The sequence below is a fragment of the Photinus pyralis genome, unplaced genomic scaffold (genome assembly GCF_008802855.1).
Source record: "Photinus pyralis isolate 1611_PpyrPB1 unplaced genomic scaffold, Ppyr1.3 Ppyr1.4_LG4, whole genome shotgun sequence".
NCBI lineage: Eukaryota > Metazoa > Arthropoda > Insecta > Coleoptera > Lampyridae > Photinus > Photinus pyralis.
Genome location: NW_022170511.1, coordinates 10,876,844 through 10,893,799, shown reverse-complemented (window position 1 = coordinate 10,893,799; position 16,956 = coordinate 10,876,844). Strand labels below are relative to the sequence as shown.

The 16,956-nt window shown below is 38.0% G+C and overlaps 1 long non-coding RNA gene across 1 annotated transcript; it reads left to right on the top strand.

Annotated features, from left to right (window-relative positions):
* Nucleotides 1-1,955: 1,955 nt before the first annotated feature.
* On the top strand, nucleotides 1,956-16,538 carry LOC116169817. Its single transcript, XR_004145083.1, has 2 exons — nucleotides 1,956-2,067; nucleotides 16,496-16,538. It is a non-coding gene; the product is annotated as an uncharacterized LOC116169817 (long non-coding RNA).
* The last annotated feature ends 418 nt before the right edge of the window (nucleotides 16,539-16,956 follow it).

The following is a 16,956-nucleotide window of genomic DNA, read 5'->3' as shown; positions in this document are numbered from 1 at the left end:
CAGCGCCAATTTCTACCCAACCACAGTCCCTGGTGCTTCTCAACCCCTTATCGTGATTGGTTATAAAGGAGCGGAGTTGTACTCATAAAGGGCTTGGTTATTCTTGCATTATTTAACGTAGATTTTGAATGTGCGCCATTTATTTCAATTTATTTCTCCGATTATGATTTCCGTTTCTTGTCATTTTCTTTTTCTTGTGTTTTATTTACTGCGTACATTTCCGTCTTATTTCCACTCCATATTTTTATTCTTTTCCCGTTTCCTGTTCACGCTTCTTGTGCTCGCCTCAAAATCGATTTCTTAGTTCTCTTTCTGGTGTAGATTTCCCTTTCTTTCTGTTTCTACACTCCCTTCCGCTACCCCTCTCCACTTCTCTTTTACTTCTCGTTTGCCCATTCCTGTATTATAATTCTGTTTAGCTCTCTCCTATGTGCTTCCGTTTCTTTTCCAGTGTTTGTTCTCATTCTCTTTTTTGTTTCCCGTTCCTGTGTCCTTGTTTCCGTTGTAGAATGCTCGTTTCAAGGTTTCATTCCTGCTATTTCCGGATTTTGTTCTTGTTCTCGCCCCGGGGCCTATTTCTAGCCGCCGTTTCTAGCTTCCGTTCCATATTATCGGATTGGGTTTCTGGTTTCTCTTTCCCATTTCTGTTTCCCACTTACGTGTCTCGATTGTTTTATGTTTTCTGTTGTCGGTATCCCGTTACCAACCTGTGTGTCCAGTTATGTTTCACTGTCCTGTTTCCGTTTTCTTTCCACGATTCCATCTCCTATTTCGGTTCCATATTGTCGTACTCGTTCCAGATTACGTTCTTAGTGACTGTTCCTCGTCTTCGGTTTTTTTTCCGTTTTTTGATCCTCGTTTCTTCTTTCCAGTTTCCGTTTATGCTTTTCGTATATTTTGCATTTTGTGCATTCTCTTTTTTAGTTTCCTTTTTCCAGATGCCAGTTTCTATTGCCGTCTCAGTTTCACCACTTCTTTAGTCCGCTTACTCCGTTTCCTGGTGGTCTTTCTTGTTCCTTTGTTCACATTTTTAGTCTGTTGTCACTTATGTTTTCTGATTCTGGTTCAGGGTGTGTTCCAAACACCTTCATTCGCAACTAACTCAAATTCATTAATAAAAAATGATCCAAGTCCTCGTGTAAGATCGAAAGGACTTCAGCGCATTTTTGTATGGCAGATCAGTATCCTGTTAGCCACTTTTGACAATTCGCATTTTCGTGGATTAGTAGTCAATTTTTGGGGCACTTTTCATATCTCGAGCTTCTATTGGCGACACGACCAAGAGAGACCGAGATTAGAGCTCTAAGAAACGTTTGGGCGCTCAAGGTCGAATACCCTTCGACGACGCGCGCCTAATATTAGGTGGTTAATTTCGCCCCGAGAAAAAAACAAAATTCTGTCACGCAGGAGTTGTTCGCGTTTTCCGACGACACCAATTTGAAAACAATAGGCCTAGAATGGTAAAGGAAAATAGAAAAAAATGGAAAATCACTACGTTAGTATAACACGCTTGGGGATGGCGCCCAGATGTCACCGACCCCGCTCTTAAAGTTGTTTTTTACACGGCGCCGGTAAGTACATGTACTTTCCTCTTCGTGCGTGATGCGACAGTGTGTTAAATTAGTTAAGAATTTACTACCCTTACATCTTTAAACTTCCAGAATGTAATGATATGGGCGTATGGCTCTTGGCGATTTTGGGATAGTGAAAGTGTCACGCCTTGCCCCGATCATGCGGTATTTCCAGTGCAAATGTTAGTCTCAACCTTGACAAAGTGTCAAATGACCTCGGCTAAAGCATGGCGGCAAACACATTTTTTTACAAACGCGTATTAGTACTAAATTTACACTCGTATGCCAATTGTTATGTATAGCTTTTTGCATAATGTGGTTTAATGCACTATTGTTCGTCAACGTATTTGAAGAGATATATCATAGAATAATTTGTTCCTTTCTTTTGTTACAGCCACGGCGAAGATCTTATAGTAACACCATTCGCACAAATTCTTGCAAGCTTGCGCAGCGTAAGGAACAACTTTCTGTGTCTCACCAATGTGCCCACCAATAAGTAAGTACATTCAGTTTTACTTCCCGTACAAGATACACAGACTCCTTTAACTAAAATGTTGAGGTTCTTTATTGAAGAGGGGCTCAATTTAACCTCACTTTCGTCTTACATTTCAAGGACGTATAGGAGTTTGTGATTTAAAAGATTACATTACGCAATCATCATTTTCCGTGTTATGAAATCTATTTTTTTTATTATATCACATTCAAAATTGTTTCAAAAAAATAAAAATGTTATAGGATATATGAAACACTATTCATACTCAAAATCTCCCATATACTCTAAAACACGCTGTATATTAATCTCAAATGAAAGCCACCCACACCTGTGGAAAAATCACCATATCTACTAAACATCGACAACTACAGTATGCCCTAACGTGTATTAACACCCTGTACTAATCTTCAATCTTGCTCTAATAAATAATTAATCTATTCAATGAATTCAAAACAGGAAACTAAATTAAAATTCCTATTGTGGTGGTACATATGGTAGCTGATACGCATCACGCTACAATCACCACGGTGTTTTCCCCCACGCAGTTGCGAAACATTTTCTCCGCCGTCGAACAGGGCTTTTAAGACAGCGCACAAGAATTAGATTTCATTCTGCTGCGAGCTGTCCCATATTAAGTAGTAGGATCAAGTCGAGCTGTCCTATGGTGAGGCAACCGATAAAGCCGAACTCTCCATAGTAAGGCAAATTTCGACGACTTTACGAATTCACAACGATTCAGTATTCATACAAGAAGTTCCATCAACGATCAAAAGCCACGCCGTGGAGGATTCCGTAATTATCATCGCCTCGGAAATCTGCTCTTGACCGTTCCTGAAGATTTCCGCGAGCGCGCGTAATATAACGTTTATTCTGTATAAATAATTACCCGTTTTTAATTAGTTCGTTCTGTGTAGTGTTTTAGTTCAATGGTTCTGTGTTTGCATTCATTTAGTTTTCTTTGTTTGTGAGCTGTTGTAGGTCGTTTCATAATTACAAATACACGATACCGAGCAACCATACTATAAACGTAATTGAAGCCACATTCTCAATAAAACTTCTACGTACATGAGAGAACTACGGATGTGACATCCCCAACAAATAAACAACGCTACCTAATACGGCTCATCTGTTAACTTTACGAACATGCGCAATGTTTTATAAGGCCTTGCAAATTCAAATTTATAAAGCAAACACACTATAAAATTCAACAAGCAAGTAATGGAAAACAATTACCATATGGCCTATGTTAATTACAGTAGTTACAAAGTAAAATAACGGATACATTATTTGCGAATCAAACACATACCACCAAAAGCTATCTACTTCCCTTTTCTCACTTGGGGAAAGGCAAAACATGCGCACACACTCGCGAACCTTCGTCCTTGGGCAATTTAAATTGCTGCGCTTCCCGCTAAAACATTTCCAGTGGCGTAGCATTTCTCTCCTTTCATGAAATGCATGAAAGCGGGGACGATCCAATTTAAAAACTGTCAGATCTCTTACAACACAATTTCTAATCTCTTTGTGTCTTATCAGAAAATATGCTGTCGAGTGTCCTTAACACGGCATACTTTTAATGCTCATCTGAACCATTTTAAAGAAAACATGGGTTTTGAAGAAAAGGTACCAACGGTATCATGTGTAAAAGTTGTAGATAATACACAATTCATTTAACACCCAATGGCACATCTCCATGCTTTCTGATCGAATATTTATAACTTTCCAAGTGTGGTAGTCGGGCTGGAAAGGGCGTGACCGTGTCATTCCTTTTGGTTCTTCCTTGAATAGCATTCTGACTATACAGGGTGTTCTTAACAAACAAACCAGAAAATCAAATTCATATTTTACAGTCTACCAGAGGCGCACCGAAAAAAAGCTCTGTGGTAGAAAATAAAATGCAACATGAATCATGGAAATGTAACACCGATCTTCTGTTGGCAGTATGTATTTACTTAATTGCGGTGGCCGTAAATACACGATTATTTTGGATTTAGATGTTGTTTGGTCGTTGTGCTCTGGTTGCGAGTCTCGGGGGGGGTACACCACTTTAAAATTTGTGTACACTAAAATTTAAAAAAATTCTGCAAACTAAACAATTCTAGAATATTCTCAAAATTGTAGAAAATAATAATTGTGTATGCATCTGCTCGGAACGTGCATGTACACGTTCGGAAAGAAATTGTAAATAAATTCTAGATAATTCAACACAAGTTCTAAAAAACTTTAGAACATTTACAAAAAATTCTAAACAATTATAGAAAAATATTTTAGAAAATTTTAGTAGCGTAGTTTACACCAAAATAATAAACCACTTTAAATTTTGTGTACACTAAAATTCTAGAGTTATAAAGATTTTGAAAATTTTAAACAATTTAAAAATATTCTAAAAATTTAAAAGATAATTGTGTGTACATCTGCCTTTGGAAAGAAGACTTAAAAAAATTCTAGAAGGTGTCTAAAAAAATTCTAAAATATCTAATAGATTCCGAGATAGATTCTAAAAAACTCTAGTCATTATCTCCTCGGCGTAAACCACTTCAAATTTTTTGTACACTAAAATTATGAAGTTTCATAAAACATTTCAAAATTTTTAAAAATTTAAAACATTCTAAACAAAAAATTGTAAAAGTTGTATAAAATAATAAAAATAATTGTCTGCATGTGCATTCTAAAATAATTCTAAACAAATTTTAGAAAAGTTGTAAAAAATTCTAGACAATTCTAAAAAATTCCAGAAACATTCTAAAAAAATCAAAATGCTGTATACCAAAATTCTACAGTGATTTTCCCGTCGCTGAAATCATGGCATTTATCTTCTACCGTCACAACTTTAGCTCCTGTGCAGCTTGTTCCGTGATGAATGTCGCCTGCGACCCAGGATATTTCTGTTTCTATTCCATTTTCCCAGATGTAGTAGATACATATTCTTCTGACTTTGACTCTGATTTCCGGCTAAACGGCTGAACCGATTGGAACCAAATTTAGCGCACATATTTATGGGTATAAAAGGGCAGAACCGCGCATGCGCAGGTGTGCGGGTGGTATCTGCGCTAGCTAAATTACGTGAATTTGGTTGATTTACAATTGGATTTACTTGTGTTCATATGTTAAGGAATTCCTTTACTTGCATTAGTTAATGAAAATACTATGTAAATGTACTGTTCGAAATGTTACATAAAGTTTTACAATCGTAAATAATTGCCACGTTCTATATCCCAGCAAAGATCATACTACACATCCCAGTGTTTCAACACTGCTATAATTAAACGCCTTAATACCATTATCTCTGCGGCTCTGTGTGTTATATTCGTAAGCTTTAGACCTCCAGCTTATGGTGAAGATATACTATGCAAATATTCACCATTAAACTTGGGATTTAATTGAATTAATTACTAAAACTTTGACTGTTGCAGTAAATATATCAATAATTTTGCTTCTACTAAATGCTTTACTGTCTGGTTCAACGCCCTAAGACGTGTAAATAAAAGGGGGCTTTTTTTTTAATTAATCGCTAACTTTTAATATCCGCCACTAAGACCGAAAGCTCATTTCGTTGAGTATGTTCATCAAACGCACGAGCTTTCTCTCTTATTAATAATAAACCGTTAATGTCCTTCTGTGCTATAAAATACAATGAGGATACCACAAAGGGAATAAAAACCATTTATTGGTTTGTAAAGTGTTCGCTTTAGGCGGAAATTGTAGACCAAAACTTCGATACTGACTATTGTTGGAACTGTGGTATCTTAGATTTGCCGAAAAGGATGATGCTTATTGTGTAGGGAAATTCAATACTCCCTACAATATTGGCGTATCTATTGAGGATTACTTTAGGTTCGACGCAGTAACTGAAGTGGAAGGAAGGAATAGATTTGGAGAGCGAGTAAATGGTAATGATAGATTAATTTAATACGAAATTGTTTCGAGATGCTTTGCCTATTTCGTTATTGATTTCAGTAAGACTGAAACAATGAAAACTAGCTCTTCCCCAGTGCTCCATGTCTATTCAGTTAGATAATGGGTCTAGCAACTAATTGTAATTGTACGAGGACGTTGTTTCTTTAAATTTTCTGAGTACAAAAATGTATTTCTTCACGTAACTACCATCTACAGTGTGACGCACCCAGGCCGGCCCCGAGAGACTGTGCAACTCAAGATTTAAATTCAAAACTTTCCAAAACGATGGGAAAAAAGAACTGACCAAGAAAAAACCACCCAACAAATTAATATTACACTTTATCGCAAAATTAGTTGTCTGTAATGACATGAATGCAATATTATACCAAGTTTGGATATTTGATAGCCAGTCCAAATCCCACACCGAGTAGTCTTCAGTTGCTCTGGTCAGCATTGTATGAAAACGCTAGGAGATGACCTCTCAGAAGAGGATTTCACTCGGAAAGGATACCCCAATGGATACAAAAAACAAAGGGCGAGAACACGCCGCACGCTTTTAGCAGATACCTGCGCAAGTGACGCCGGGACTAGCCAGCGCCCTCATGGATGACTAAGCGGGACCCCAACTCTTTCATTCACACATCTCTAGGGTCAGTCCAACCCACTAGTTATAAAGTGCCGGGTTTTCAAGACCGAACGCCAGGCTCTTGATTTGCAATATGGGCAAGATGGCTCTTTTCTAAGACACAAAAAAACAGTACATATAAGCATACATATATCTCTGCGTATGTCAGTTGTGAACTTTTGCCACCCTCTGCTACGTCAAATCGAGATCAAATATCGGTATCAAATGTAGCACAATACATATTAGAAACAAGTTATCCTACCAAATATTAATAATCATAATTACCCGGTTCAAATACATAGGAGGAGAATATCGTTAAGTATCACATTACATCACAAACAAAGGAACATGTCGTGGCAAAACATTAGTATAAAGTAATTAATTTTCAATGCCAAGCGCAATATGGAACAATCAACCACCTAACGTAGGTCACCCGCTCTCAAATGAAGCACCCTGTAAATAAACAGTAACCTATTCATGCAAAAGAAAGAAAATATGCCGGAATACATTTAACTATGGATTAACAATGTAGTGTGGATATTTCCAAATACAGCATTTACATTTATTACATCGTTTAATTCTGCATACTCGCATTGAACATCATCCCTAAGAGAACCTACTGTATCTAAATATAAATAAAAACACGTAAATCTGTCAGGAATTCATTCTGCGGGTTGGCACGTAAAACCAGCGCTAGGAACAACGGGATACTACGTAGAAAACATAATTGAATCTTGCCGTAGGTATCTTTATGCATTTAATTCAAAGTATGATCAGCATAATTATAAAAGAGCAATTTGTATTTATAATGCGCTATAAATGACAATGTCCATGCTGTACTGGAATGTGATTAATTTATCAAATAATCTAACTGGACTATATCATTACTAGATGGTTGCAATAAACGTAAAGATAAAATAAGGAAGACGTTACCAGAGTAATTGCAATTGAAACAGCCACAGTAACTACGTATTCGAAACGTAAAAATTGCCAGCCTTCATCAAAAGCACAAATACCTCTGCCCAAATTTCACCTTTTAAGCAAATCCTAGACGAAAAGTGTTAATATCGACGCGCCCAGAATCGTCGGTCGGTATGGAACTTCCCTCTTAAAGCGTTATGTTTGACACTTTTATTGTAAACTAGTTGACCCGACAGACGTTGTCCTGTCTCAGCTATGAATATTCAATTCGAACTGGAAATAATAATTTAAAAAAATATTTCAAAAACATAGTGCTTATTGTAATGCTTTCTGATACACATAACATTGTTAGTTTTGTTTTCTGAATAAAGTTAAAAGTTTTCCAACATGGAACAGGCGACATACAATGGGCCATGTGCAAAACATGGATTTTCCAGATTGATTTCACAAACACGTCCACTGCCCTTGCTATTTAATTTTCGATATTTCCAAATGCAAGCCGAACTGAAAATTGTAAATGTTTAGTCGAATGGCATATCGTTCACTCGTTCGGAATCATACGGATGTGCGGAAACAAAACGTCTTCGCCTTTATATTTCCCTTTTGAAATTATGACTACGATCATGGTTATTAATTTCAGTACCGCATGGCGGATGCCATTTCTAAGACGTGGCTGGTTTATTTTCCGCAACATATGATGATATACCGATCCAAGTTTTAATTCCAGATTGGGTGTTGGTAATCCGCTCAATTCCAGAGAGTTTACAAATTCCCTGGGATAACGTGCAACATAATCTTGTTTACAATTCGTATGTCATCAAGTCGCTCGCGATATCTTATTTTAAATGGCGTGATTGTGGTGAACTAATTGCGATCCGTGTACTTTTTGAACAAACACTTCTCAAAAAACTCACTGAAGCAAATGAAAACTGGATGAACGTTCCAATCGAATGAACTTGTACTAAGAAATGAATTAATTCTTTTTTCATGGATAGATATATGCCGACCGATGCAGCCGTTAACATTTGCTGCGCGCCAACTGTCAAAAGCGCGAATTGTCAAACGCGCGAAGTTTAAATCGTCGTTAGGTTTTCTGCAATTTTCCAATTTTCTGCGCATTTTCCTTAGGTTTTCTTTCAGTAAGAACCTTCTATGAAGTATTAGAAAATTTAAAAAAAAAGTTGAATAAAATCGGTGAAGTCGCTCTAAAGTTATTGCGTGACCAGAAGAAACGGGTTCGTTTTTATATATAGAGATTATGGCCCATTTGAATGTAGGGCAGAGAACAAAAAACGTGTTCCAGGGAAACGAAACAAAGCACAATCTTGAAATTTTTCGTTACGGCCAGGGGCGGCCTTGGGAATATTTAAATCGAATTTTAACGGGCAAATTCGGTTCCATTACAACACTAATACGTATATCTAGTACAGCGTTTCTCCATCGGTTTCACTCCATCCAAAAAAATCTTTTTGTCGAGCTTAAAAAAAGATGCTACTGCGCGATTTAGGTGTTTGCGGGCCCTGCGATTTTTTTTAGATGTTTTAACAAAAAGAAATCGCATGGTGCTAAATATGAGCTGTAGGGTGGATGCGGTAACTCGGCCACGGTTTGTGATAATGCAGTGTAATTGGAATACTTGCATTCTGTATGGTATGATATCTGGCTAAACAAATAAATAAATAAATAAATAATGGTGAGCCTTAATAGACCCTGCAATTGTCATGCAATGGCGCAATTTTTTCGTCATGAGTTGGCCAGTTTTGTTAAGGGTCTTCTTCAAGCGTTCAATCGTGGTTCCATAAACCTCACCAGTCATGGGAATCCTTTTTGCCACGTATTCAATTTGCATAACACCCTCGCAGTTTAATAAAAATGGTCGCCAAATTTCCAGACGAAGACTGAGTTTTTGTCTTTTTTGAGATAGTGTGCGCAATAATAACGTGTTCATTCGTCAAAGCGTCCAAATCAAATTTCTTTCTCACTTGTTTATGTCTCAACCGGTTTTTCTGGTTTTCGGTAGTCCTTAAACCGGGCTAGGACATTAGGGCGCCGCCGAAAAGGCGCGACCGAAAGGGCGCGGCCGTTAGGGCGCGAGAAATAAGGGCGCGTTGACATAAGGGCGCGAGGACAAAAGGGCGCGAGACAAATGGGCGCGGGACATAAGGGCGCGGAACATAAGGGCGCGAGGACATATGGACGCGGGACAGAATATTCTCTAACAATAGTACTTTGTGTACCAAGGCGGGAAAGTGGATGTTTTCCGGGGCGAAGGAAGATATGGCCAGGCGAGGCGCAGCCGAGGCTGGCCACTTCCTGAGGCCCGGAAAACAACTTTCGTGCCGTGGTGCACACAATATTTTTTATCCTATGCACTTACATTTAAAATTAATCCCTCAACAACGTCCGACCGCAAGCGCTTGAATTTGGATTTGCTTTAACGCGTCAACGTGCACGCGTTTGTTTTGTTTATTTCCACACTAGCCGACAAAATTGAGTTTTCTCGCTCCATGCGTGCAATTGTCTTCTTTGTCGCTCACACAGGCGAGAAATATAAGTTTCTCCTTGTATAGGATAAAAAATATATTGTCGTTTGTGTTGATATTTTCTATCAACAGTCATTATACGAGATACCAAAAACATAAAACGCAATGTCAAAAGTTGGGTCGCACTTTTACTTCTATTTCTGTTTTTAGGGTCTACATAGTTGTTTAAACGGGAATGTTATGCTTTCTCCCAATCGCTCGCTCGCTCGATTTTTATGTCCAACCAGAATAGAACCACCGAACCGATTGCGATGTAATTGTGCAGATGGATTCTTTATCAAATTTATAGATAGGAATTGCACAAATTTCAAAATAGGCATCAGCCGACACCATACAATAGGCGACGCGACGCCAAAGTTTGGGTTTGATAGATTCAAAATTCACAAAGCTTTTTTGACTGATCGGCCATTTCTGAAAATATTTAAAAGGGAACGGTTGAATCGATTAAGCTGAAATCTATCTATTCAGTGGTGGAGCCAAAATTTCAAACGCAATTTACGGGTGAAAGGGATGTCGGAATTTGGTACCGGTACCAAAGGCAAACTTGTGATTCTCGACGATACTACAAAAGTCAACAAATTAATTTAGTAATTTTTAATTAGAGAAAATGAAGATGTAAGACTTCACTTTTCAATTCACCAAGGGTAAGGAAATGTAATGTGATCGCGATGATAAATAAATTTGAGATACAACCGGATTTATCCATTACGAAGTTTGTCAATATTAGAATTCATTTCGACTATTTTTGGCAAAAAACGAAAGTTGGAAACTGTTGGTTTCAACAAGATAGCGCACCCAGGGATATAAAAAATGTAACCCAACTTTTGGCATTACGCATTATATGTTTTTCGTATCTTTAACGCCCTGTGACTGTTGATATAACATATCAACACAAACAAACTACAATGTATTTTTTTAGAGAATACTCTATTCCGCGCCCATATGTCCTCGCGCCCTTACCTCCCCGCGCCCTTATGTTCTCGCGCCCTTATGTCCCGCGCCCTTTTGTCCTCGCGCCCTTATGTCCACGCGCCCTTATGTCTCGCGCCCTAACGGCCGCGCCCTTTCGGTCGCGGGCCTATCGGCGGCGCCCTAATGTCCGGCTCCGTTCTTGATCAAGTCTCGGCCTCATCGAAATGTGGCTTTGTATTTAAGGATGGTGATTGTGCCATGTTTTCTATAAAGAATGCACATCAATAAATGTAAATACTCACTTTGTGCATACATGTTATAAAGGGTGTTCCTAATATACATTTTTTTCACGGTGATCACCACTTTTCATTTTCGTACGTGGCGTTTTTTTACCAGGATTTGACAAAACTGGGTTTGATTTAGCACCGCTTGGGATCCATTTTAGACAGCTAAATGATGCATCCAAAGCCCTTATCACACGCTGTAATTTCGTTACTATAGTAAGAGGAAAGTTGTCATCATATTGGCTACACAAGATAGGAAGATGAAGGGTTTTCCTTCTCCCGTTGAAAACAGTCCAGTAAATTCAGGACAAGTTGCTGTGCTTGGGTGCGTAAGGTTTTGTCATGAATAGATATCACGTTGGCGATACGCGGAGTGTAACAAATGCAAATGAATCTACACAGGAAGGAATAGTTCTGAAAAGGACCTTTGTTAAGATACAATAAAGTGTGGGAAATGGAGAAAACCGTAGGTAAAAAAATAACAAGAACACCAACAAAGAACTTATGGCCAATAAAAATGGCATCATTATTCAAATAGCATTTTAAGATAATATGCGTGCCAAACATTAGCGTGTGTTTGTCAGTTTTCTCTTTTCATTGCATTGTGCATACCCACATACGTCTATAATAAATAATTAGAATCTTAACAAAAAAAAAAGAATCAACACCCTCATCAGCACCGCGAGCGCGTGCATTAAAATTTGATTTTGTACCTAAATGAAAAATAATTAAAAACCCTCTCAGATCGCTTTCTACAAATGCAAAAGATGTCTTTGGCTCGTATCCTTCGAGGTATGCTTTGTTAGAAGCTTTCACAAACGTACGTAATTTAGAGTACGTATGCTGCCAAATCTATTCCACAATCGCAGTATTGATCGATGTTTTGTACGAGCGCACCAGAAAAGAAGATTTCCTTCAATGTACCAGTGTTATCGATGTATTTATAACTTTGTTTGAAAGATGCTTCTACTTATCCATTCCAAAACTTTAGGCTTTTGCATTTGGATTTTGCAGGTACCAACATTTTCGGCTTCTGCAACAAGCCATCGAATGAGCGGTGCAAAAGATGTTTTTATTTGATTATCTTCTTCAACCGAAGTCATTTTATTTACAAAGACGGTGATTTTTATAAGCAAACATCAAATGACATTTCCATAGCAATCATGGAATTACGACTAATCACTCCACTTAATTAAAAATGTATTCGAGTATAATGATTTCATTTTATTTCCTTTATTTTTAAATGATATTACATAAGAAATACTAGAAGAAACGCGTGTATAATTGCTCTGTAAAGCACTGTGTTACGTTTTGATCCTTGATAATTTGTTGCAATTGATTGATAGTAAAACATGATAAATATAAAGTAAGTTGCAAAAAAATGAACTGGTTGAGGTACAAGCAAGTAACAAAAAAAGGTAGCTATACAACAGGTGATTCATCTTTGGTGCAATAAAACCCTTCTGTTAAAAGTCGGATGGAAAATTACATGTCCTTGTAGGGCAAATTCAATGTTATTACAAAATATGTGGAAATCAGTGAATCACAACTCATATATCAAAGTGAAGAGTTTTTATTCGCGGAATCTCGCCCCCGAGATAGATATCTCGCCTCTCGTCCGGAGCATCCCTCGGCAGGTGTCATAATTCATTTGGTTACAGTTTTTGCCACCCCCGTAACCATCTCATTCACGGAGAAAATGTTATACGTCGAACAACTCGTTAACTTTCATATATTAAAAGAATGCTCAAAATTTATATGAATATTACTTCTGGTCAACATACATAAATTAAGCAAACATTACACCAAAAACGTAAACGATTTCAAACAAAAGGTTAACGGTATCGAATGCGTGATTCTGCATTGAGGTTAAATCAAGTCAATTTCAAAAACAAATGCAAAGATTACTACCTGCGTTAAATAACACAAAACAACAACAAACGGTTGTGGACCAATGCTTTCGTGACTGTCATTAAAAACAAGATGCCAAACGTAACCAGCGTTGCCAGCTCTCGAAAATGTGTGTATCGTCGTAGGTTGTGTACCTCTCAGAATAAATAATGATCTAGATTTCTATGAAAGTATTTTTATTTTATTTTATTTTTGAGTGGGCGGGGTTTCAGCCAAGGCTGCTCTACCAACCCAACCCACTATACATTTACAAATATCCATGCTCGAACCCGGATTCGAACCAGGGACCCTAGCACCACAGTTCAGCTTCAACTGAACTGCGCCACACGGGCCGTAATCGTAATCGTTATCATATTCCTTGAAGAGGAAGTTATCTAATAATTAGGACTCGAGTTAATTCTTCGGGTTGATCCAATGCCCTGGTTCCATATCTATGCCCAAGCGTCGAGATTAGAGGTAAATGTCGATGCCCGCAACCCCGCACTATTGCACCGGTCGATCGATGGTACGCGAACATGTAAACGATACAACTTAAAGCATTGGATAGGACGAATCATCGGTCCTGATTATCGGTCCTTTGTGAAACGTAGCTAAACGGTCAGCTAGCCCAGTAAAAGTAATAAGGGCTTGCACAGCGTTTGATTCGGTTGGGCATAAGACCTTCGCAGCTTCTTCGTAAAGTTGAGCGCCACCCAGATGCTTTAAATGTTTAACTCTCCCTGTATGATACAAGTGAAGTAACAAAGAAATCCAATAAGGAAACATTGATATATTTGTTCTTCGACGACGATCAGAATCAATTTAATAACCCAATTAAATTTAAAACTTTCCATACCCATGCAAAATAAATTCCCACACATTAAAATTAAATCCCTTAACTCAATAACGAGCAGTTCCAGTTCCCAAAAAACAAAATGAGGATGAATTACGAGTCCAGGTTCCAGCAGTTTATTTGAGTTGACCCAATGGCCCAAAATCCTTATCTACTAAGATCGTGTGTTGACGTAACATCGAGAACAAAATGGCCGCGGACTGGTATGGTGATAAGAATGTGGTCGTAATTAAATGTGGACGTAGAGTTAATGAAAAAATTCCGTGACTGGAGACTAAAGCGTGTAATTAAAATTAAAACGATAATTGAAACCATGAACAAAATATCGACATATAATACCCCCCCTCTAAAGGTAGCATAACCTACCTCTAATATAAGAGGGCTACTCATAAAATACTGAAATTACCCCGACGATGGACTGAAATGCGGAAATAGTTTCGAACATCCAATGGGCAGAGCCTAAAAGAATGCAAAAATTAACCAGGTGGATAAGACAAAATGGCCGTACTTGCGTAATTAGTGAAACCAAAAATATAGCCTCTCAAATTCGGAGAAAAATGCAGAAACCCGTCCAAACTAAATCGGGGATCCAGAAAATATAGGTTCAATAAATAATTGGAAATTGTTAGAACCTCATGTATTTCATCACTCTGCACCCTATTTTACGTGCTGAAGCGTGCTTGTACTCGAATGCCGGAGAATTTGAGACTTGCGTGGAAAAATCGCCGGCAGGTGACGCCAGTAAACGACATTTAAATATGCCAGAGAATCTCAAACAATTAATTACAGTGGCCGTGAACCAAAAATAATTAGTCCGTACATGAGAAAATAAGCTGTTACACAACCATTTTGGTTAAATCGGAAAAAAATAATTATGATTCAAAATATGTCTACATGCCACGCTCAAACGTGCTTGTAACCAGAATGCCGCAAGAGGGAAGTTAAAAAGCAAAGAATGCGTCTTGAAGCTTTCGCGATGGAGTCCGCCAAGTAGGGGTCGCCAAAAATGCCATGACAGTTACAATTTAAGTATGCCAGTGAATCTCAAACAATTAATTACAGCGACCTTCAACCAAAATTAATTAATACAAACACGACTTTTCCTTAACCTACCGATCACGGCCGAGTACGGTACAATAATGACTTGATGCGACACCGTTGTCTTGAACGAAACTCATAACTTTGTACAAATATACGAAAACATAAACATTTCCAATGTTAAAAATTGACGGGCAGTAAAAAGTTGGCATCTGATTTCTTTCTATTCATGTAAACAAATGGAATTTTTAGTTAAATCCGTTCGGAGAAATAGAAATTGCTTTTGCTCACATTGGTCGATACTTACTCCAACCACTCGCGCACCTTCGAACACCAGTCGCAAATCATGTTTCCGATCCTCACGTGGATGTTTCCTAAATAAACCGAAGGTCCAAAATGGATTGTTTGGAAGCTACACACCCAAAAGTCCCAAAATTCTCCAAAATTTTTCTAAACGACGAGAGACCAAATCATTGCCCTATTTATTTAATGCTTACAGTTGCAACGTTGGCGCAAACAATCTACTGTGACCTCAGGAGAGGAGCAAGCAATTGCAGAGCCGTACTCCGTGTTGCAACTCACTCAAGGACTCTCTGTTTCCTCTTCGGCATTAATAGAGGAACGCGATCCGGAATTTTTTTCAGTATCGTGCATTGTATACTTATCATGGACTATACAATTTTCTCCCCTGTAGGGCAAAATACTCTTTGTTTCTTAATATACTGCCACCTCAATGTAGACCACTTTAACCGAAAATGTCTAAAATTAGCTGCCGTGCTCCCATTAGGCTAATTATATTCAACGAAGAGTGAATTCCTAAAACCGTCGCCATCGTTAGCACCGACTTCTCCGAAATGCGTAATTTCCTATTTTGGGTCGTGTAAATTCGCCAAAAGTTACTTAGACGTTACTAAGAGTTTCAGTATCGTCCTCCTTTTGTCAACATTAATTTCTTTTCGAATCAATGTTTTTGAGAAGCGCAACGTAAATTTTCAGTCTATCAATTCGTTTACGCCAAATCGATACCGAGGCAAACTAATTACGCGTGACGTTTGTGATTTGAGGGAAATTGGTAAACCGTACGTAAACAACGCGTGTTTGCAAATCCTGCACTGTTTGTATTTTGGAGATGAAATTGTGCGAGCTGATAATCGAATTTTGTGTTTATGGATCTAGATTACAAACAGCATCAAATGGGATTCTAACTTGTAAATATTAAGACAGCTGGCTAAAAAATGACCACAGCTCAGTTTTTATTGTTATCATGGGAAAATATCAAAACTAGGAGACACCGATAGGAAGTGATTTCGGCATCTGGTTCATTTAACTAATACTACATTGCTGCCAGTAGTGACAAAGGTGTCGCAACACGTTTCAATCGATATTACATGTAGCTAGCTTGATTAAGATACTGTTGAGACTTCGCGCGAAGCGGAAATTAGATAATAATCTAATTATCTTATTCTAGGTCCCGTCGTTCGTCGGGGGCAACGGCAGGAACCACCCCACAACCTCGGAACATCAATCCGGGCGGTAAGTTGAGATTTCGATTTATTAATCAAGATAACTAGTAGCAGATTAGGACGTGACGTTCTACATGTTTCAATTTCCGCTTCACGCTGGGGGGTTTAATTGAAAATTTGCACGGAGAAATTGTTTCATTTGAAGTAGCTTCGTTGATTTATACATTTGGAGCGCAACGGCGGAATGCAAACGTAACAAGGAGATTGCACTTTGTACTAATTTCATATAACTAGAAACTGGAAAGTTGGTCTGTAATTCTGAATTACAATTTCAATTAGGGAAGTGGCTTGAGTTTCGTTTTTTCATTTTATTTTTATGCGCCCATACTCAAGATTAGCTCTTTTTATATTTCGTTTCAATAAAGTTGGATAAAATTCCGTGAATATCTGCACATGACTGAACCTC